Raw genomic sequence first — 23,058 nt, 5'->3', positions numbered from 1 at the left:
GTCAAGATACCCAGCACAGTGCTGAGCATGCCTTAAACACTCAATAAATGAATGAATGGGGATTGGAGACCTCTTGAAAACACACTTCATTCTTTGTCCATCCTGCCACACTGCCATTATGCTGGCCTCTCACTCTTCCAAAAGGACTTAGGTTGATCCTGCCTTTGTTTCTCTGGGATAATGGCAGATCACCCCAGTTGTCCCAGGCCTACCTGCCCCAGCCTATGGCTCAATTCAACCTCTCTGTTTAGGCTATTTTGAAACCCAGGTAGGATCCAAGGTAGTGGGGATGGGGTGTTGGAGCCAGGTATGATGGGAGGGAGAAAAGGTCAGAGGTTGAGGGAGTTAGGACTCCTTAGCTCTTTGCTCCCTGTGAGGTGTGTGAAAATATGTTGGTGCTCTGGGAATTGAAGGAGCAGCTAGCTCTAGTATTAGCTAGCTAGACCTAACATTGCTTTAGTTTCTTGGGTGAAAGGGATCTTTTAACCCCCACTAAAGGCAGATGAACAGGTCTCTGACATCCAGGATTACACAGAGCTGGGAATTGTTAGTGCTCCCACCAGCCATAGTGGGGAAACCTTGTAATGCATGGGAACTTAAATAAAGTACTCTAAAGGGTATTATTCTAGTAATGGGGAAAAACCAGGTATAGACTAAAGGCTGGTCTGATCCCACATAACAAAATGTAAAAGTAAATATTCAAACAGAGCAAATTATTTCTAAGTAACTTATGTGTCCTAGAACAAAGTTAAAAAATATTTGTTAAAAAAACAAGAATATTCGGTACCCACAAAAATATAATTTACAATGTCTGGCATTGAACAAAACTTACCAGGCATGTAAAGAAGCAAGGAACTACATCCCATGATAAGGGGAAAAAAATCAAAATCAACCCAGAAATTATACATTAAATAAATAGGCACATTTAAAAAATCACAACTCTACTATATATGATCAATAAAGTAGAGGAAAATATGAGCATGTTAAATAGAGACATGAAAAATACTTTTTAAGTTTTTTTCTTTTTATTCTTTACGGAGGTCTTGCCCTTTGTCAGGCTGGCATACATGGCTCTCTGCAGCCTTGACCTCCCGAGCTCAAATGATCCTCCCATTTCGTCTTCCGAAGTAGCTAAGACTACATGTACGTGTCACCACATCTGGCTAACTTTTAAATATTTTGTAGAGACAGAGCCTCCTTCTGTTGCACAGGCTGGTTGTTGAACTCCTGGGCTCAAGTGATACTCTTACCTTGGCCTTTCAAAGCACTGGGATTACAGGTGTGTGCCACCAAACCCAGCGAAAAATACTTTTTAAGTAAAGTTTCAATCAAATGTCTAGATATAAAAAATAAAATATCGGAGACAAAAAAATACACTGGATGAGACTAACAACAGATTAGACATGGCAGAAAATAAAAGATTGGTGAACTTGAAGATGTAGAAATAGAAACTAAAACAAAACACAGAGAAAAAAAGATGGAAAAAATGAAGAGTATCAGTGAGCTGTGTTACAATTTCAAGCAGTCTAATATGTGTGTAATTGGAGTCCTCAAAAGACAGTAGTGGACAGAAAAATATTTCAAAAAATAATGGCAGAAATTGTTATAAATTTGGTGAAAACTTCATATATAAAGAAAATTAGACCAATATGAATCATAATCTAATTGCTTAAAACCAGTGATAAAGAGAAAATTATAAAAAGCAAGCAGGGGGAGGAGGAAGAGGCATTACATAAAGAGAAAGAAATATAAGAGTGACAATGGACTTCTTGTCAGAAACAATGCAAATAGGAAGACAGTGGAAGAACATCTTTAAAGTACAGTCATGTGCTCCATAACAGATGCTGCAGTCAATGATTGATTGCATATATGACAGTGGTCCTATAAGACTATAATAGGGCTGAAAAAGCCCTATTAGCTAGTGATGTTGTAGTCATTGTAACATCATAGCACAATTGCTTAATTTTTTAAATAAAAATTCTATAAAACCTTACCATAAAGAAACTCCAGGTCAAGATGGCTTAGTGGTGATGCCTATCAAACATTTAAGGCAGAAATAATACTCATACACATAAAATTCTCCAGAAACTGAAATAGGAATGAGCATTTCCTAAGTCATTCTATGAGGCCAGCATTACTCTGAAACCTGGACCAAACATTATGAAAAAAGGAAAATTATAGATCAATATCACTCATGAACGTAGACATAAACATTCTTTAAACATTTTTAGCAAATCAAATCCAGCAATGTATTAAAAGGGTAATGTATCATGACCAAGTGGAGTTTAGCCCCAGGAATCCAAGGCTGGCTTAACATTAAAAAATAATCAGTACAATTTACCATATTAGCAGATAAAAAAGAAAACCATATGATCGTCTCAACTAAAAACTGTATGATCCATCTCTTTATATGGACGAAGAGCAACTGAGAAGATACAACATCTATTACTAATTTAAAAAAAAAAAAAAAAAAAAAAAAACCTCTCAGTAAATTAGGAATAGAAGGAAACTTTAACATGAAAAAAGCAATTTATGAAAAGCCCACAGTTAACATCATACATAATGGTGGATGGCTTGAAGACCCTCTAAGATCAGGAACAAGGCAAAGATGTCCAACCTTACCACCCCTGTTTATACCATTATACTAGGTTTCAGTCAGTGCAAAGTAACAAGAAAAAGAAATAAAAGGCATCCAGATTGAAAAGGAGGATATAAAACTGTCTTTATTCTCACATGACATAATCATTTCTGCAGGCAACTTTAAGGGACCTAAAAAAGCTGCTAGAACTAACAGATTAGTTTAGCAGAATACAAGGTCAATATACAAAACTCAATTTTATTTATGTCTACTATTAATGAACAATTAGAAATAGAAACTTAACAATATCATTTATAACAGCATCAAAAATTTTGAATCCTTAGGTGTAAATAAACAAGAAGTGTATAAGACCTGTGCAATGAAAACTAAAACATTGCTAAGAAAAATTAAAGAAGATGTGAACAAATATAAAAATATGGTGTACATGTGTCAGAAGATTCAATATTGTTAAGATAGCTAACCTTTCCAAAGTGATCTACAGATTCTATACAATCCCAGCCAAGTTTCTAACAAGGATTTTTTTTTTTTGTAGAAATTCACAAGCTGATTCTAAAACTTACATGGAAATGAAAAAGACCTAGAGTGATCAAACCCATTCAGAAAAAAATAAAATTAGAAGACTTATGCTTTTGCCATCAGGATTTATTATAAAGCTACTATAATCAAGACAGTTTGGTATTGTCATAAGATAGACATTTAGATCAGTAGAACAGAATAGAGAGTTCAGAAATAGACCCACAGATAAAAATCAATTAATTTCCTACAAAAGTGTCCAGGCAAATAACTGGGGAAAGGATGATGTTTACACCTGCTGCTAGAACAGTTGGAATCATATGTAAAAACTTGACCCTTACCTCATACCCTATATAAAAATTAACTTGAAATAGAACATAGACTTAAATTTCAGAGCCAAAACTGTAAAACTTCTTCAGGAAGTTAGAAGAAAATCATAGTTGTATTGGGTTGGGCAAAAATTTCTGAAAGAGAACACAAAAATCAAGAACTGTAAAAAAAAAAATCAGTTAAGTGGCACTTTATCAACATTGAAAACTCTGTTCTTCAAAATACACTGTAATGAAAATGAAAAAGGCAAACCATAGGCTGGAAGAAAATATTTGCAAATGTAAATCTGACAGATTTGTGTCTAGAATATATACAGAACACTCACAACTCAATCATAAGGCAAACAACCCAATTAAATAGTCAAAAGATGTGAACAGATGCTTCACCAAGGAAGATACACAGATGGCAAATAAGCACATGAAAAGGTACTCAGCATCATGAAACAATGGTGAATTGCAAATTAAAGCAAAAACAATATTTGCTACCCACCCACCAGAATGGCTAAAATTAAAAATATTGACCATACCAAGTGTTGGTGAGGATATGGAGCAAAAGGAATTCTCAGCATTACTGATGAGAGTGTAAAATGGTATAAGCAGTCTGGAAAACAGTTCGACAATTTCCTTAAAAGTTAAACGTATCCCTACCGTGTGACCCAGCCATGCCATTCCTAGATAGTTACACAAAAGCAATGAAAGCCTGTGTTCATTGGTACAAGTACTAATACTTGTACACAAATGTTCACAGAAGCTTTGTCATAACCCAATCTGGAAACAATCCAAATGTCCATCAATGGTGAATCAAAAACAAACTGTGGGACGTCCTTACCATGGAAAAATAGTCAGCAATGAAAACGAACAAATTATTGATAGAAGCATCAGTGTAGCTGAATTTCAGAATAATTATGCTAAGTAAGTGAAAAATAGCCAGCAAAAAAGCATACATACTATATGATTTCATTAATATAAAATCTGAGAAAATGCAAACTACTCCATAGTAATAGAAAGCAGATCCATGGTTTGGACTATAGCGGTGATGGACACAACCAAAGTGGGCAAATTAGAGGAATATTCATAGAGGGAATGATGAACAGGACTTGGGAAAGGACCAGATATGGAGGATGAGGGAGAGAGAGGTGTTTCCCCTGTTTCTCATTTTCAGATTAGGAGAGTTGGCACAGGTGCTATTCCCTACAATAGAAAACACCAGTTAAGTTTTGGACATCATGGAGTTTTGGGTGCTTTGAGAAGTTCAACGGAATCACTGAGTCAGCAATTGGATATTCTGGTCTGTCGCTCAACGGGGATGCCTGAGCTGAAGGCAAAGGGTCTCAGAACCCAAGGCAACTCAGCCAGTGTTCATGAATATAAGTCGCCTGGATCCACTGAGGGAAGTGGTGAGCCCAAGTAGCTTTGGGATGCAATCTGTGAACAATCCAAACTTGTAAGATAAATTTGTTCTGCTCCTCTGAAGAATATGAGATGTTTTATTTTCTTTTTATTCAGTGGCTTAAAAAACATATATATGGGGCAAAGAACCCAGTGCAGTTTAGTGAGAAGGGCCCTGAAACGTTCAGGAGGCCTGGATTCTAGTGCTGGGTCTCCCACTACCTAATTCTAATTTTGTGACTGATTTTGGGCAAGTTGATTCTTCTCTGTCTCTTGTTTACTCTGGGCATAGAATTCTACATTGGCAATGACTTACAGCATTATAAGGCTGTTTTCCAGCTTCTAATCTTTCTCCTTTGGGTCCTAACTGGAAGTCTAGGGTATAGCCTAGGCCCCATCTCTCACGGACCCCGAACTACAATTGCTGTGGCCATGAGACTACAGAAAGCTCTATCAGCTGCTCAATCTCCTCTCATCTCCTTTCTGATTAACATTCCATTGTAAAACAAGAAGTATGGTCTCTTAGCCCATCTATCCATTCATCCAATTTTCATACAGTACCTACTATGTGCCTGGCATTGTTTTAGATGGAATAGAAAGCCAGAGTTACCCTGTTGTCCTTCTATGACTTTTTTTTTTTTTTTTTTTTTTTGAGACAGAGTCTTGCCCTGTAGCTCAGGCTGGAGTGCAGTGGCACAATCTGGGCTCACTGCAAGCTCTGCCTCCTGCGTTCATGCCGTTCTCCTGCTTCAGCATCCCGATTAGCTGGGACTACAGGTGCCCACCAGCATGCCTGGCTAATTTTTTGTATTTTTAGTAGAAATGGGGTTTCACCGTGTTAGCCAGGATGGTCTTGATCTCCTGACCTCGTGATGCACCCGCTTCAGCCTCCCAAAGTGCTGGGATTACAGGTGTGAGCCACCGCGCCTGGTCCCTTTTATGACTTGTAAATGTGATTTATGTGTGTTCATCTAGTACTTGTTTGTTTCTTTTTTTCTTTAGAAGCCTCTTTCAGTTGGGCTTAGAGGTTAGAAGACAAAAATGAATATTTAGATCTATGATTCAGCAAATTACTGCAGTTCTTTGTGATTCTTTGGCTCAAGGTCAAGTTCAGAGCCATCTCTTATTTTTATTTAATGTGGTTATTTTGTGTTCTGTTCTTCCAGATTTGGCTTTCTAATTAAATTTCACCCAGATAGATGGGAAAATGAGTTTGCCTCCTTAGTTGCTCTCAGGAGGGGGAAGGGACTTGCATAATAGGCCTGCTAGGGGTGGGGAGAAGGGATTACAGCTGGTAGTCAGTAAAATGAATCATGCATACATAAATAATAGAGAACAGACCACCCTGGAGCTGGCCTGAATTGCATGTTTAAAAACTACACATGTGTTAGAGAGAGTGCAGCATTTCTGCAAGAAGCTAAGAGATGACCTTTAGCTTTTTGCCAGATATTTATCTCCCTGAGGCCCTGTAGTTGCCAGGTGTGGGGTAGAAGTGTGAATGAGACAATCTTCTCTCTTTACATCATAGTTTGATGTTCTCAGATAGATTTATATTAATCAACATAAATCTATTATGTATAATTTTAGCTTTAATCTTTATTTTTGTGTGCTTTGTATTTTTCCAAGTTTCAACAATGAATAGGTACTTCTTTTGTAATCGGAAAAACAAAACCCATGGTAAATGGAATTTTGAAATGAAATGTATTATCTGGATACTGTGATGGGCACAGAGAAATGTTTAGTGTGGATGTATAAAATCTGTCATAAGTCAAGACTGCAGGCAGCACAGGCCTTTGGAACTTAGAACATGGTGCAAATAACCACCCCACCTCCATCCCCTAGACGACTCCCTGGTATTGTCATCCGTTACCTCAGTCTCTGTCCTAGACTATTTGTCTTTCCCTGTGGTAGAGTCCCTTTAAGTGTACAGGCAGCAGCTCATTGTTTCTCTAAGTCTACAGTACAGGACAAAGGAGGCTGTGCAAATATTTGTACAATTTTTGCTCAAAGGCTTGAAAGTGAATTGAAGCTGGACACCTGCTCCCAGTTGCTTATAGTCTAGGAAGGGATTACTTGTGTAAAATGGCAGCAAATGCTGCCTAGCAGAATATTCATGACTTGGGTGAGCCTGGGACTATTTTTATAAGATGGGTGGGCTCTGCTTTTAATGAATGTTGAGGGTTTCCTTGGAGGTCAAGATGTGAATTTGGAAAGGACAAAGGAGCAGGCTGGGAATAGGAAGGGAGACAAAAATTATTGAGCACCAGCATGCCCTTTTCATTTCTACAGTTTACAGTCACCAAAGAGGATGGCTTGCTCATTTATCAGATTAATAATGGTGATGATAGTTACTATTTTACAGGAACTGATGTGTGAGGTCCTATACTAGGGGCTTATACTAGTCAAGACTCTCTTGGTTGCAAGTGACAGAGAAATCCAATTCTAATTTGCTTAGGGGAAAATGGGGTATTTACTGGAACATGTGCTTGAAAAATCCAGTGGTATGTGGGATTCAGGCACAGCAGAAACCTGCCTATGACATCCATTCTCTTGTGAAGGTAAATAAAAAAGAAAGAAAGAAATCTGCCTATTTCACCACTCTGCTTTCCTCTGTCAGCTGCAGTCTCTGGCACAGTCTCCCCAGGTGCCGGCCAGATGGCCCCCAGCTGTGTCAGGCTGCCATCCTACCTCTTCAGCAACCACGGAGGAAAGAGATTTAACGGGAGTAATGGTCTTGAGAGGCTTCTCCGTATCTATTTTCCCTGTAGGAAGCTTTTCTTTTTCCTTCCCTGTAGCCCCTTTCTCCATTAAGGCTTGGTGGGTACCACTCAGAACTCAGAGTCCACAGGAAGAGGGAGGAGATGCCTCCTCTAGAATGGAAGGTAGCATAGACATCCTCAGGGAACTGGGAAGGTGAGGGAAAGAAACAGGACATGAGTCTAGGAAGTGTATGATGTCTGATTCCATGAGGGCCTGAGGCCATCCCTATACCAAGTGTGGACCTAGCGAAGGGGGTGGTACAAAGACACAGATCTCAGATAGGTTAAGGAGGAAACTGAAAGCAGAGAGGGCCTGTGTTTTATCTCTGGGCTGAGACTCTGCCCCCACAGTATGCCCTGCACCATCAAGCAAAGCGCTGGTGTGGCAAATTTTGCAGAGAAATGGCTAGAGATGGTGTCCTGAGTTACCTTTAGTCCCCTTGTGACAGAGAAGGGATCCAGGAGTGCCCACATGCTCCATGCAGAGGGTGACTGTGTGTCCACGAGTGAACCCAGCTGCCATGGAGTCACAGAGGCTGACAGCACCAGCATGGACATGTGGCCCAATCCTGCAAACAAAGCCAGGTCCAAGGCTAGTTGCAATCGCTGGCAGAGAAGCTGATTTTCTGCTAGAACTAGAGCTGTGAGGCTGTGAGCCTGGATCTGCCGGGTCTCATGTGCGCATGAAAGCATAGCTCATGTGGAAGAAAGCAAAGCTGACAGGGGGAGTCCCTGAGACCCTGGGACTAAAGCCAGGCCTGAAGCAGACAGGCTCTTCATGTACACAGCCCATCAACCTTTTGTGGTTTAAGCTAGTGTGAATTGGGTTGTCTTTTACAGCAGAAAGCACCTTGACTAACCCATGTAGAGAAGAGGGTGACAGTGTGAGCTAAGCAGTAGAGCCTGGAATCGGTGACAGGACAATCAGAAGGGGGAGAGGAGACATTGTTGGGTGGGCTGGGGTGGGCTTCTGTGGGGGCCAGGTGGGAGAGTTGGGGGTGATGCTAAAGGGGACAGTGAAAAGATTTCATGCTCATGGATTGGGAGAGGCTGTCAGTATTCAGGGCAGAAAGAAGGCCCAGGATAGCGCCGCATCAGGGGAATACCAGAGGGGGACAGGCAGCGAGTCAGGTACTGACGAGCCATTAAGGCACCTGATGAAGAAGGCATGCCCGGTGGCTGAGAGAATGGAGAAACCAAGGGGATAAATGGAGTTGGGAGCTTAGAAGAGGTAAAATTTGGTGCCAGACGTGGTAACTTGAGGCGGAAAGTTCTAAGAAAAAAACCGGAGGGTAGGGGGAAATATGGCTAACATATCCGGGCCAAGTGTGTGGATTTGAGAGTCATCAATAAAGGAGAGAAAGCAGAGGTCAAGGGATAAGATCCTCCCAAAAGTGCACCTTAAAGGTATATAGCAGCAAATTCGAATCCGTATCTATTTTGCCTGAGGCTAGTTGTGCTAGGTCACACAGCTGTAGACCCCGAGCTGACAGCGAAGGCCTCTCTGACAATCGCTGTTGGTCGTTTCATCTCCCACAGAGAAATCTGGTGGGAATCTCCACCAGCTGGAACCTAACATTTGCAATAAATGACTCACAAATACTGATCAAACCAAATACAACCGTGCGCCTATCAGATGTCTAACGGGGCGTTACAGGCAGCCCTCAAGTGCTCTGAGGCTCTTCAGCAGCTGCTCCAAGGAAGCCGCGGGCCGGGAGCAGGTGGGAAGGGCGACTGCGCAGGGCCGCGACCTCCCTGGGTCCCTGCAGGCAGTTGGAGACGGAGCAGCAGCGAGGACTAGAGCAACACAAGGCCGGATGTGTTCTGAGCCGGAAGAGAAGTGTGGGATAGGCCGAAAGGGGTGGGTGGTTGGGGGTGACAGTTTGGGTCTACGTGGCAGCAGGCTGACTCCAGACGCTCGCGCCCACCCGGCGATAGGATCAGCGGCGCCGGGGCAGGCACGTGGCCCCAAAGCACCCACACCAGGGCCCGGGCCGGCCAGGGCTGTGTTCCTGGGCCTTGGCGCGCGTCCGTAGGTCGGGAGTTGTGAAGCGCGCAGGGGCCCCGCTCGTCTGTGGTCGTGGTCCCCGCGCGCTTGGCGTGTCCGTGCCCGTGGCTTTGCACGCCGAGGGCTCTGCAGACTGACCAGTCTCTCGGGGCTGTGTTGGGCCTCCCAGAGGCAACGTCTTCCAGCAACCCCGCGCGGTCGCCCCCACCCAGTCTCACGGCAACACCGCCTCCAGGGCGGAGCTCCGGGGCGCCTGGTGCTGGGCGGGCCGAGCTGAGCCGGGGCACGGCGGGGTCGGCAGGGGGCGCTGCCGGGCCCCGCGAGTTGCCCGGTGGCCGGTGCGTGCCGCCCTCGCCTCCCCTAGCGCCGGGAGGAGCTGGCGGCGAGCGCCGAGCCGGGCGCGCAGCGGCGGAGCTGGGGCCGGCCTGGGACCATGGGCGGTGAGTGCGGCGCGGGCCTGGGCCGGGGCGGTTGCCGTTGGGGCTGAGCAGCGCAGAGGCTCGAGGCGGGTGGGCATCCGGGGTCCGGGGTTGGAAGATTGACGGGGTACCCCTAACTCGCCAGTGGGAGAGGGGCGGGAAGGCTGGGGGCGCTTCGAAGCGTCGGGTCTGAATCCCGCGACTAAGCCTCCTCCTTTATTCCCCCGCTCGCCCCAGAGCCTAGAACTTGCGCCCTCTCTGCTGCCACTCCCCCCGTGCGCCCGGTGTCCCAGCCCCAGCGCCCGCCCCGTAGCCCCCTCTCCCAGCGCTGGCGCCGTCTCACGCCCGCTGCGAACCCCCGGCTCTGTCTCCAAGCCCTCGTCCCCTGCAGCCCCGCACTGTCCCGCGGAGCCCGCCTCAACCTCGCCCCTGCCCCTTCAGCCCTCTCCCGCACGGACCCCGCACTCCCGCCACCGGATTCCAGCCGAGATTCAAGCTCCCAGGATCCCCCTTCCCGGGTGGTTCTGAGCCGGCTGGTCTCCAGGTAAGCAGGCGGCCGCAACTTCGCGGCCTTTCCCGGAGACGGGGCTGGCTCCTCTTGGCAGCCACCTGCAGCCTGACGCCTCCGGGAGTCCGGGGCCTGGCCGCGGGGCAGCCCGAGTGCAGGTTAACATTCCTGGATGCGCAGGTTAGGACCATGTGGTGTAGACCCACGACGTTGCTTTTGCTGGTGAACTTGCATATGTCCTGATCTTTTAAATAAGCTGGGTTTGTCACACACACACACACAGAATGGATTTGCTTAGGGTAGGTTGCCTGCACACACACACACACACACACTCAGAGAGAGAGAGAGAGAGAGAGAGAGAATGAATGAATTTGCTTAGGGTAGGTTGCCTGCTTTGCAGCCGCAGCTGCCTTTTAAATTGTACCTGTGGATGGTAAAGGATTTGCGGTGCAGGACGTGGAGCCATATTTCCCGCTTCGGCTGTGAGTTCAGCGATTGCGAGGGGGCTCTGTGGGAGAGTGAGGTTATCACCGCCTGGCCAGCCAGTGTCTTTGTGGGAAGGCAGGGATCCTTTGTAAGCATTCAACAAGTAAAATTAGGAGAGATGTGGAATCAGATCGAGCTGTGAATGGGCAAGTGTAGGGGGGTGGATGGGGGATCGGAGAGTGCTCCACAAATGGGGCCGTTTGTTGATATTTGCAGAAGGCCCGTGGGTGTGAAGCTGGCAGTGCGGGGCGCGACTGCGGTCGGGCTTGGCAACAACTTACCCTCCTCAGAGGTGTTGGTGCCCAATCGGGACATTTGTGGGAAGGGGGATTATAGCAGATGGATCAAAAAGCCTCAGGCGCGGTGGCCCACGCCTGTAATCCCAGCACTTTGGGAGGCCGAGGCGGGCGGATCACCAGAGGTCGGGAGTTCGAGACTAGCCTGACCAACATAGAAACCCTGTCTCTATTAAAAATACAAAATTAGCCGGGCGTGGTGGCGCATGCCTGTAATCCCAGCTACTCGGGAGACTGAGACGGGAGAATCGCTTGAACCCGGGAGGTGGAGGTTGCAGTGAGCCGAGATCTCGCCATTGCACTCTAGCCTGGGCAGTAAGAGCAAAACAACGTCTAAAACAAACAAACAAAAAACCCTCGTGGTCCCTGGAGAGAGGTGGAGATGCATGGGACAGCCTGAAAGCCAGTATATGAATCTGCTCCATCCTTTCTCCTGGCTTTCATTAAGTCCTGGATTAAATTAATTGCTTATCTCAGAGAAAGGATGTGTAGGGGAAACTTCTCTGTTAGGAATTGGCTCCTGACCAGCCCACCCTCACTGATGTGTTGGGAGGCTGCGTTTGGGCACCAGGAACAGCGTGGGCCACCTGGTCTTTGGAGCACAGCACTCTGAGTGTTTGTGGAACTGCAATATCTGTAACTCTTTTTTCTGTTGATCAGCTTGAATAGTAATTAGCTCAATCTTACTTCACTATTTGTTAGATAAGTAGCCCAAGGACACACTGGGGCTCAGTAGGGTCTCTCTGACTGTCCAGAAATTCCTGTGGGCTTCTCCTTGGCCCTCCCTACACCGCTCTGCGATGAGTCACTGTCAGATGCCTCACTGTGCAGGAGCATCTTCAGGGATGGGTGGAACCATCTCTGGGGCCCCAGGTCCCTGCCTGGTCTCCCCCCCTCCCTCGGCCCCATCTACCACATGGGGTACTCAGTGTTTGTGAGAAAAAAAATGGATGCCCCCTGAATTAGTCTGAGTTCACAACCAATATCTTCTACACTTTGCTACACTGTTCATTCAAAATGTTACCCTTAAATTCAGCAGTTTTTGTTTTTGTTTTTTTTAAATGTGTCATATCACTAGAGACAAACTCATTTTTGCGTGTGTTTGGGGCAGGGAGTGCGATCTACACATCAGGCTCTGATGGTGGGTCGTTAACCTCAGTGGGGACTCCAGGATTTCCATGAAGAAAATCAGTTGTCTTCATTCAAGAATTGGGGTGGGTGGTGGTGGGCACCCTTGGGAGCTACTAAGTTTGTCTGCTGAGTATTGAGCCCACCACAGCTTCACCTAGAGTGCCCAGAGCTGTAGTCCCAGTCCCCTTTAACATTTGCTATCCCTGCCCACTGATGGAGGAAGCTCCCGGGGAGACAGGGTACCACTTGCAGAGCCCCACAGGTGTTGCTTCCTGTGGCGGGCTGGGAGTGCCTCTTCTTGCACATTCCTGGCTCTATGGCTTGCAGCTGTATTGGTGGGAGGGAGGTTGGTGTTTTGAGCCAGTGCTTTGGTCTCTTGGAGGTGGCTATGACCCACTGGCAGATGGGGCAAGGTCCAGCTCTTATGTGTCTGTCAAAGGCCAGCCCCAGGCAGTACAGCCAAGTGCTGAGGGGGTGGGAACACCTCATGTCCCCTTTTTTTTTTGGAATCTGGAAAGGGCTAAAATTGACTCTACCATTTGACTGTGGAAGTCTGCACTGCCCCTGGCTGTCACGAACTTATCTTTCTTACCCAGATTGTCTCTGTCTTCAGATCTGGCTCAGAATTCCTGCAGCTGGTGAAAATCTGTTTTGTAGAAGAGGTTTAATTAATGCCTGCAGTCTGCAAGTGAGAGAAAGGGAGGAGAAGGAGAAAGAGACTACTATCTAGAGGTGGGTGGGAGAAAGGATGGGAGAATGTTCAAGGTCCTGAAAATTCATAGGGGGAGATTTCGGCCCCAGAACCTGTCCCTGGACAAGGTTCCTGGTTGGTGGATAAGGAAGTGTGCCCACATTCCAGTGTAGGGGTTATCAGTTAGGAGCAAAGTCACTGAGATAGGAAAAATGGACCCATGGGAATCTGAAATCCATTTGCTGGGCCCATCAGTCTGGTTTTGAGAAGGCCTTGAAAGCCAGCTGAGACTTGGGCTTAGCACAGTAGGAGAGCACTGAGCTGTTTGAAGTTTTTGAATGAGGTGTGTGCCCTTTTGGAAATAATGGTTTGAGCAAGATTGATCTGGGGTTTGGCCTGGGAAGCCACTCTACCATGGCTTAATTTATAGGCCCTGAGCTGTAGCCCCAGACCCCTTCGACATCCCCCATTTTCCAATGGAGGAAGTTCCTAGGGAGACAGGGTGCCACTTGGAGAGCCCTCCTGGCCGCTTCAAATTACGACCATTGCCACTTCATCTCACCTGAGGCGCTGAGGGGAGAGTCTAGGTAAGTGACAAAAGGAGCAGTGGCTTGGAAGGTCTGTGCACCTGTACTTAGGAGGTGAAGAAGAGGGGGCAGCTTTCTAATAGGATGGTGGGCCTTTTGACAGAAGCATCTCCCAGGGACTCTTCTTGAACCTGCTGCGCAGCCTTGCAGGTGAGCGAGGGCCCATTGGAGCCTCTCAACCTGGAGATGCTGCATGGCAGCCACGAGGAGGCACCCGTGAACCCAGAATGAATTTCAGGCTCTGCTCTGACTCCAAAAGGTAGGAGGGCCCTAGCCAACTAACACCTAACTGAGCCACAGACTCTGGCCTGTTTATCCTCCACCCTCAACACTGGCAGGCTTCTCTGACCCTTCTTGGACTTTGGCTGGGGAAGCCATTGGCTTCTGGAAAAAGTTCAATCTGCAGTGATAGCAGGAACAATCTCAGGAGTGTGGAAGAAGTTAATGATTAAAAGGCATAGAAGAAGAACTGGATGGCGGCTTGGGGAGTAGTTCCTGCAGTCAGGAGGCAGCCATCACCTCATCCCCTTGGCCAAGTCATCTGTGCATGCATCTGCCCCTCCCTCCATCAGTGGAACTCCCTCTGAGTTGTGTACTCTGGGGAGGAGGAGAGTTTGGGGGAACTCAAACATCTAGTAGTAGAGACTGTAGTAACTTTAAAATTCTCTTTGTATTTGCAAAATCATTTCCCCAATTTACACATTCATGTTTCAGTTTACAGGGCATCCTTTTGTCACCTGCTTGCCACCCTTTATGCCCCCGGGTGTGACCAACTTCCTTAGAAAGAGCTGTAATCAATAGCATATTAATTAAAAAGCATATTAAGATGAAAATGATTGCACCTGGTTTTGATACTCCCACTCCCCTTTCCTCCTCCACTTCTGTTTGTGGTTACAGCCATCATTTACATTAAAGTTACAAATCATTTTGAATACTATTTGTCCCACCCCTCAATTATTCAGGGACATGTGTCTTTCCAACCAACAAAACCACAGCTTACTTTCCTAGGCTTACCTCATTCTTGGATCCAACACCAACCTTCAGGCCTTCAGAGATATAGCAGTATCATTTTGAACTTTTTAACTGTAAAATAAAATGAAGCTCTTACTTGCTAAGTTTGTCCTCTGTAGACATAGGAGAATCTAGTTAGAATTAAACATTTACTGTCTCGTTAAGGCTTTGTGCTTCTAAAATGAAAGTGGCAGTTGAATTACCGTAAAGTTAGTAAAGTTGTAGCACGAATTTTTGGAAGCTCAGAAATAGTAATGGAAGGACTTACAGAAACTATTAAGCTTGAATATCATTAAAACATGGAGAGAGATAAATATTAACTTTGTCCACGATCTCATTTGATCCAGTAAGCCTGCAATCTGCTCAGAGATGGGAAGATGGGACCTTGGGATTGTTAAAAGGCTTCCTCGAGAATTTAGATCCCTTAAGCAGAGAAATACTATGTAAACCTAGATATTCCTGCCCACAGTTGCTTGATAACTGAATGTGGTTATATAGTTTTTTGATAATTGTAGGTGGTCCTATTCTTAGGGGTGAAAGTAAGTATTGGTTTTCTCTAAAATTTTCTGCAAGTCAAACAAACAAAAACTGTATATGTAGTATCCAGAAACCTGGACGGACTTTTCAAGGTTTGTGGATGTCAGAGGTTCTCTGTTGATGACTTCCTAATACTAGAGTACCTGAGTTGGTTGTGTATGCAGCACAGTGCAGTGATTGAGTGTGTACCTTCAGAGGCCAAATTGACTTTAAACCCTGAATCTACCATTACTAGCGATATACCCTTGAGCAAGTTACTTCTCTGGGCCAGTTTCCTTATTTGTAAAATTTGGGTGGTGATAATAATACCTACTTCATGGTACTGTTGTGAAACTGAAATATAATACATGATGAGGGCTTAGAAAAGCACCTACCACATGGTACATGCTTTAAAAATGTTAGCTGCTATTCCTATTCATTCGTTTCTTAAAATTACCTTTTAGGCGCCAAATGACTGCACTGAGATGATGGATACAGGATGATGGTCTCTGTCCTCATGGAACAGAGGACATTATACTTCAGTTTGTGGTGAAGGACGTGAGCGGTGGTGCAGACTGATTTCCAGTCACTTGCTCACTTACAGCCATGAGAGGCTGTGAAAGGGCTGACCATGGGGTGGTGACCTTGCCAGCTCTTTGAAACAGGCACTCATTTTGACTTGTCTGTGTCTGACACATGCTGGTTGTTTTAACTGTCACTCTTGGCCACAGGTTGTTAGTGGGAAGCATGATAAGAGATCCTAGATCTGTTTATTCACCTGGTTTTGCCAGCGCTATTTTTGGTCCTGGTTGACAGAATGCTGCCCTGGCTACTATTTTGGACTGGACTGGCTCTTCAGCAGCCCCAGAAACCTTTGGTACTATCAGAGACCCAGTTGTCTTAGCAAGAAATGGCACAGCTGCTCCTGAGAGCAGGTAGGGGACTAGCCAGAGGCAGGAAGCCAGAACACCGCATTTCCTGTGTCTGCCGTAGCTAGAAACTTCTTGACCCAAAGAAACTATGTTGACGGGCATGGGTTTGCTAACTGGTGCTGGAAAGAGAAGTCCTTCCTCCTCAGACCTCGCTTTGCTTGCTCTGTGCATCCTACAGAGAGGCCCCAGCATGGCAGCCTGCCCGACTAGCACCTGCCATCACGGAGCTGGCACAGCCTCCAGCAATGGGCTGTCGACCAGAAAATCCTTCTGTGATTGCTGCTTCAGGAACTCGAGTGCTTCTCTGCCTCGTTTGAGCGTGATTAGCCCAGCTTGTACTCTACATACACTGGAATACTTCATACCGATAAGTCAGCAGTCAGATTGGAAAACCAGTCATCAGTTATCTTAGTGGCAACCAGCTTATTTTTATTTATTTTTAACTACGGTTGACCCTTGAACAACTCAGGGGTTAGGAGCAGTGAAGGCGCCCCGCCATGGCCCCCCACAGTTGAAAATCCAAGTATAACTTTTAAATCCCCAGCATCGTAACTATACATAGCCTACTCAGCCAGAAGCCTTATTGATAATGTAGTCAGTTAACACATATTTTGTATGTTGTATGTATTATATGCTGTATTCTCACAATAAGCTAGAGAAAAGAAAATGTTACTAAGAAAATCATAAGGAAGAGAAAACATTTCCTATTCATTAAGTGGAAGTGGATCATCATAAAGGTTTCATCCTCATTGTCTTCACATTGAGTAGGCTGAGAAGGAGGAAGAGGAGGGGTTGGTCTTGCTGTCTCCAGGGTGGCAGAGGTGGAAGAGAACCTACATGTAAGTCGTCCTGCTCAGTTCAAATCCATGTTGGTCAAGGGTAGACCTATGTCCTGGAATTTTAAATGAAGTTTTGTCTTAAAAAAAAAAAAAAAAAAAAAAAACTTGCCGCACACTTGTAAAACAAAGAAACAGCAGATAATGCCAATCTTTCGTATGTAGGGAGAATTAAGATAAAAGGGGGAAAACCCTTTCTCTGTTTTACAAATGGCTCCCCAGGTGCTCTGACTTCTCTGGTCATGATCAGCTCTTGAATTCCCAGACTGGAACCTCTTTTGTCGCCCATTTGTCTGTCTCCGTTGCAGTCCCTAATGGAAACACAGACCTGAAAAATCAAAGCTTGGGCATTTATGGTCGAAGGTCGTGGCATGGATGGTTGATTTTTTTGGCTCTGTCTTCAAAGTGAAAAATCACCATCTTCTTCGAGAAAGAAAGTATATTTTGGGAGGTGGCTAGCGTCAGCAGGCAGGAAGATCTAAGCAAGCCTGTCTCATCCTCAGTTCACATAATTTCTAGCATTGCTAAGTTAGCAGCGTATGATTTTTTTCTCCTGTTGTGCATCTTGCTCTAATGACTGCTGATTATCTTGAAACAGCTGCATTAATTGATGGTGTTTAACGACTCGACTTACACTAAGTAATCGCAGTTGGCTTGGCTGAGGATCTCGAGTTCTTTTTACTTGCTTTTTAGCTTGAGAAGTGTTTATTTACTCTGTGTGCCGAATGCCAGAAGGGGAGTTGGGAACGCCTCACCTCAGTGCCGGCCCACTGCCCAGTGCTCACACTGTCCTGGGACATCATCATGTGCCACCACAGCATCCGTTCCCAGTGTATTCTGATTGTCTGCTCATGGGCCTGTCTTCCATCTTGATAGGGAGCCCCTAGAAAGCAGGGGCCATACGCAGCTCATCTCTAAAGCTTTGGCCTGTAGCACAAGGACTGGCATGAAACAGGGCTCAATAAAAGTTGGGTGAATGAATGGTGAGTGGTTGCAAAACATATCAGTTATGAAAGTGTCCGGCTGAAAGTAGCAGGAAGCCCTGCCTCAGTGGCTTAAGCAAATAGGGGTTTGTTTTTGTCATGTAACAAAATGCATGAAGATAGGTGATTGCTGGTGTTGGTTTCAGCAGCTGACATCTGTCTGTACTGACACTTGTGTTACTCTCTTGGCCTTTACTTCATAATGGCAAAAAACACCAGCAGACCAGACTTCCCTGACATTTCATGGCCAGAACTGTATCACATGGGCTGCCCCCAGTTAAACGGGCCATGTGAGTGTGTAGCGGGGCACACTGAGGAAGGCTCACTGCTTAAACAAACCAAGTATGTTTAATAGTTCAAATATGGTAGGCATTCACTTTTTGCTCACACATAGTCCAAAATGGCTGTTTCTGATTGGGGCTCTCCTCCAAAAGGAGATTCAGGGACTCAGGCTCTCAAGGCTGCCATGCTCGTTTGCCTCAGTCAGCTGAAGAGGAAGGAACATGGAGGATGGTGTGTGGGAGGGTTTTGTGGGCCAGGCTCAGAGGTGCTAAACTAGTAGCCCTGACATTCCACTGGCCAGGGCTCAGTCACGTGAGCATACCTTCCGAGGGGAGGAAATGTGGTCCAGCCACATGCCCAGGAGGGAGAGGAGATGGGTATCACAATTAGCTGGCAGTCTCTGCTACACTGTCTGCCCCCTCCCCCTCCAAAAACTCAGGATTCTCTTAGCAAGAAAGAATGAGTGGATATTGAGGGGCAAGTAGGGGTGTTTTCTTTAGAAGGAAATGCTGTACTAAGAGGCTCCAGCCAAGAGTCGTCTTCATTCCCAGGAGATCATCTGTTCTATATCCCTGCTTCTGTTCCTACCTTTGGGAACTGGGCCAGATGACTCAGTAGGACAGTGGGAGGCCCTCATTATCCCCCTGTCTTGACACAGGGCATGTTCTTAACAGCTTTGTGGGAATGTGTCCTAGTTGATTCACATCAGCAGTAGGAGGTTACCCCAGAGGAAATGGTCTTCAGTCCCCCAAGGCCAGACGAGCCTATGAGAGCTCCTTTTTTTCAAGTACCCCTGCCCACCCAACCTTCCAAAGCTTCTCTTCCTCTCTAGCCCCCGCCCCAGCCCACATCTGGAGAGGAGGAGAGGACACAGCAAAGAGTGACCTGATTCCCCTCTAATTCATTAAAAAGTGTTTTCCCACTACTTCCTGCTAGTTTTCCTCAGTAGTAATTGATGAGTGATATATTGATATACTGGGGTGTAGTGCTTTATTCTTGTTTAGTTTGTTGTAGGTTTCTGTGATGGGGCTACTCCATCCACAGCATTCTTCCTGGTGCTCACTCTTCCTTTTTCCCACCTTCCCTCCTTTCCCCTACACACCTGTTGAGCACTGTTGCTTGCTCTGCTGTCTGTCCACCCAGCCCTGGGGAAGGCGGGCGAGGAAGCTGACATGAGTCTGTGGTGTTGATGAGTAGAGTGGGAGGGGTAGGCTCTGAGGGCTGTGGTTGCTCAGTATTGGAGGATGTCACCCAGCTTTGGGGTCAGGAAAGGCTTCCAGGGGGTGGTGCTTGAGCTGAGTTTAAGGATAAACAGGAGTTAACCAGGTCAAGAAGGCATCTGGGCCAAGAAAGTGGAATGGGCGTAGACATTGAGTTATGAGAAGGGGGAACAGCAAGTCAACTGTGCCAGAGTTGGGCGGGATGGTGTGGCCATTCACCCGTCCAACACTGCTGTGCCATGGGGCTTGGCTTTACAGGGTCTTGCAGGTAGAAAAGGACCAGCCCCTGTGGAACTCATGGGCTGGCTGTGAGAGGGGATGAGTCTGCAGAGAAGTTTGGGCCAGAATCTGAGCAGGGCTTGGCTGCTGTCCCAGACTGTGCTCTAAAGGGTCTGCTGCTGGAGGCTGAGTAGGAGAGGTGCCCCATCACTTGTGCCATCACCTCTTGTGCCCCATCCCTCTGTGTCTGATTCTTGATTGGTCCTTTGCCCGGGCATTACTCAGGCTATAAAAATAGAGGCTGGCACCAGAACTCTAGCATGTAGTTGGTGAAGAAAGCTGAAGTTGTCATTACATATCAAGATACTTGCCAGGGAGATTTTTGATGGAGCACTTTCTTGGATCCCTGAGGATGAGGTTCTAAAGTTGGTTTATAGTTTTTTTCCTCCCATGAACTGATACCAATGCTTCTGGCCACTCACTTGGGATAGGTACTGGTTGTGCTTGTTACTCACCCCGCCCCAGGCTCATACATGCCCTCAGGGACACATTGCAAAGAATACTCAACCCTGAAATCCACCAAATGAGGGCTTACCTTGCCACAGATTGGCCTGATTAGAGGGGCTGAGTCCTCTCCATGGGGCCCAGTGGAGGCTGGCGTGCAGTCCATCAGGTGTTCGTGTCCCATATAAGGCAGGACACCCTGGCCCGAAAAAGGAACTTTCAGCACTGCCTGAGAAGGTAAGGGTTCTGATAGCTCTGTGCTTTCTTTCCCTAAGGAAATGAGGGCTGAGCCAGGGTTTAGCAAAGCTGTCAGCTGCCTTGATTGTGATGAATGGTTCCAAGCGTGGTTTCCTTCATTCTCCCTCCCAGCCCTGTTTATTAAGGTGGACTAGAGACAGTGCTGGCTGGGTGGGGCACAGAGAGATGAACCATCATGCTAGTCTAAGCCAAGGGCTGAACGAACTGCACTTTGCTTCAAGGTGGGTTAATCTATATTCGTGGACAGAGACTGAATAGTTTGATGCTGTTTATTGGGTGCCTTCTTGGTCCAAGTGCCGCAGGGAATGCAAATAATAATGAGAAGGAAATCATGACTGTCTTATGTTTTCCAGGATGGATCTCATCTAATCCCCTCCATGTCCCCTGAGGCAGGCAGCAATATTACACTCTACTAGAATAGAAGCTCCATGAGGGCAGGAATTTGGGGCTGGTTTGGTCACTTTGAATCGCCAGCTTCTATAACTATCCTTGGCATAGAGCAGATGCTCAGTAAATATCTGAATGAATGAATGAATGAATGAATTACCATTTGCAGGTGAGGACACTGCAGCTCAGAGAGATTAAATACCTTGCCCAAGCTGTTAGGTGGTAGAGTAAAAGGCCTGGTCTCAGTGCCAGGGAGGGACCATGAGCTGTGACTTGGGGACCCCAACCCTACTGCCCCTGGAATGAGGGCTACTTCTAGGATAGCAGTGTAGGAGGGCCGGAGCCTGCCTGGTCTGGTCGTCTGAACACAGCACAATCTTGGCAAAACCCACCAGTTGTATGATGATAGAACCGCAAGCGCCCAAATGTCAGGACCCGGGGGTTGGAGGGTGTCTTCCTGCTGCCAGTGCCATGCTGTAACTCAGGGGTGGGGTGATATGCAGGCTGTATCTATCAGCAGCTTGAGAGTGACATTTCAAGAATACCACCTTCATCCGGTCAGGCGTGTGCTGAGAAACTTTCAGTGGCTCCCTACTCCTACAGGAACGTAGTCTGGCTCCAGCCCTCCTCCACCCTGTTCACTGATGAGTCACTGCATAAGGCCTGTCATCCACAGTACAGTGGCATGGGGGTGGGCTTTGCAGCCTGCCTCTGTAACATTTATCCTCACATCAGGCACGCCCACTGACATCCTCCCTGCCTTTTAGTTCAGCACAGTTTCTGCCTCTTTCATGCAGCCATCTCACTGATCATCCCGGCGCAGAGTCCCCCACCCCTCAGGTGCCTGTAGCCTTTGTCTGGCTGTACCGTGCATTTCCTAAGGATGTTCTTGGAACCCTGGGTTCTGCAGGTAGATGGGGCTGCTGCTAAGTGGGGCACAAGGCTCCTCCCAGTCCACCTAAGCACCTCGACTGCTACCTGAATTCCACATCAGATTCCATGTTGTGATGAGTTTTGAAAGAGGATAGTGTTTTAAAACCACTGGCCTCTGTAATTTATCATGTGCCTGCCCTGTGAAATACTGCTTAACTGCATTGTTTAAAAGTAATTTAAATATGTTTTACAGTACTCCTTTTTTCTGATTTTTAAAAGTAATACAAGTTTGTTGTAAGAAAATTTAGAAAACGCAGAAATATATGTGAGAAAATAAGCCTGCCAGGATTCCTACTTACTTAAGGAGTGCTGAGCCAATCTTCTGTCTTGTAATTTGTTTGTTTTAAAGAAAATTTAGATTACTTGTCAGTGCAGCTATAACCACTCATAATATTTAGGACACATTTTCTCTTTTTCTCTTTTTAATGTTTTTCCTTTTTTTTTTTTTTGTTACTTTTACAAATAGCAATTATTTAAATTCATTTTTTTAAATAGCACAGGTTCAAATTCTAAAGTGTACAATAAAAAGTCTTGCTCCCACCCCTGCTTCAAGCCATTCAGCCCAGCCAGTACATGCTGTATTGTAGCTTGTCTTTTTGACTTAACAATATGTTTTCCTCTGTCATTACTAACCTTTTTTTTTGTTTGTTATTTGCACCCAACATACTATAAAATCAAAGCATTAAAATATATGAGTAAATATTGAAAGTTCTTCCTACTTCACAATAGAGATGACACTGTTAATTTGAGCAGCCATCTCCTGCTAGACCTTTTTCTGTAAATTTATGTTTTCCGAAAATTTACATATATATGTTGGGATATGCGAGCGTTGGTTTTACCTAAGTGAGATTACACTGTATCTAGCATGCTGCTACTTTTGTTTTCTGTCTTTTGTTTTTAACTTGGCAATATTTCTTGACGGTTTGTCTGTCCACACCTAAGCCCACTTCTTTCTTTTTTTAAGGCTGAATCGTGTTCCATTGTTTGGACAAACTGTGATTTTCCAACTCTTTCCCTATGGACGAACATTTCAGTTATTTTCACATTTTTATAATGACTCCTAATGCTGCTTTGTACATAGGTGGTAACATTTTTGTAGGATAGAAACCTGGAATACAAATGCTTGGGCCAAAAGATGTGCATGTTTATTGTTTTGATGGAGACCACCATTTCCCCTTCACAGATACCATTCTAATTAATCCTCTTACCAGCAGTGTATGAAAGAACTCACCCCCCTGAGACTAACATTCAAGAGGTGAATT

At 45.8% G+C, this 23,058-nt stretch overlaps 1 protein-coding gene across 1 annotated transcript in view; it reads left to right on the top strand.

The window, feature by feature from the left end:
• The first annotated feature begins 9,912 nt into the window (after nt 1-9,912).
• Nucleotides 9,913-23,058, top strand: part of PXYLP1 (2-phosphoxylose phosphatase 1) — a 62,988-nt gene continuing 49,842 nt past the window's right edge. The window contains exon 1 of the mRNA XM_003895022.5: nt 9,913-10,037. The gene's annotated coding sequence lies outside the window, so the exon portion shown is untranslated. The remainder of the gene's footprint in view (nt 10,038-23,058) is intronic.

Source organism: Papio anubis, chromosome 2, assembly GCF_008728515.1.
Source record: "Papio anubis isolate 15944 chromosome 2, Panubis1.0, whole genome shotgun sequence".
In the NCBI taxonomy this organism is placed as follows: Eukaryota; Metazoa; Chordata; class Mammalia; order Primates; family Cercopithecidae; genus Papio; species Papio anubis.
The sequence above is the reverse complement of the archived record's forward strand: the minus strand, read 5'-3'. Positions and strand labels throughout refer to the sequence as shown.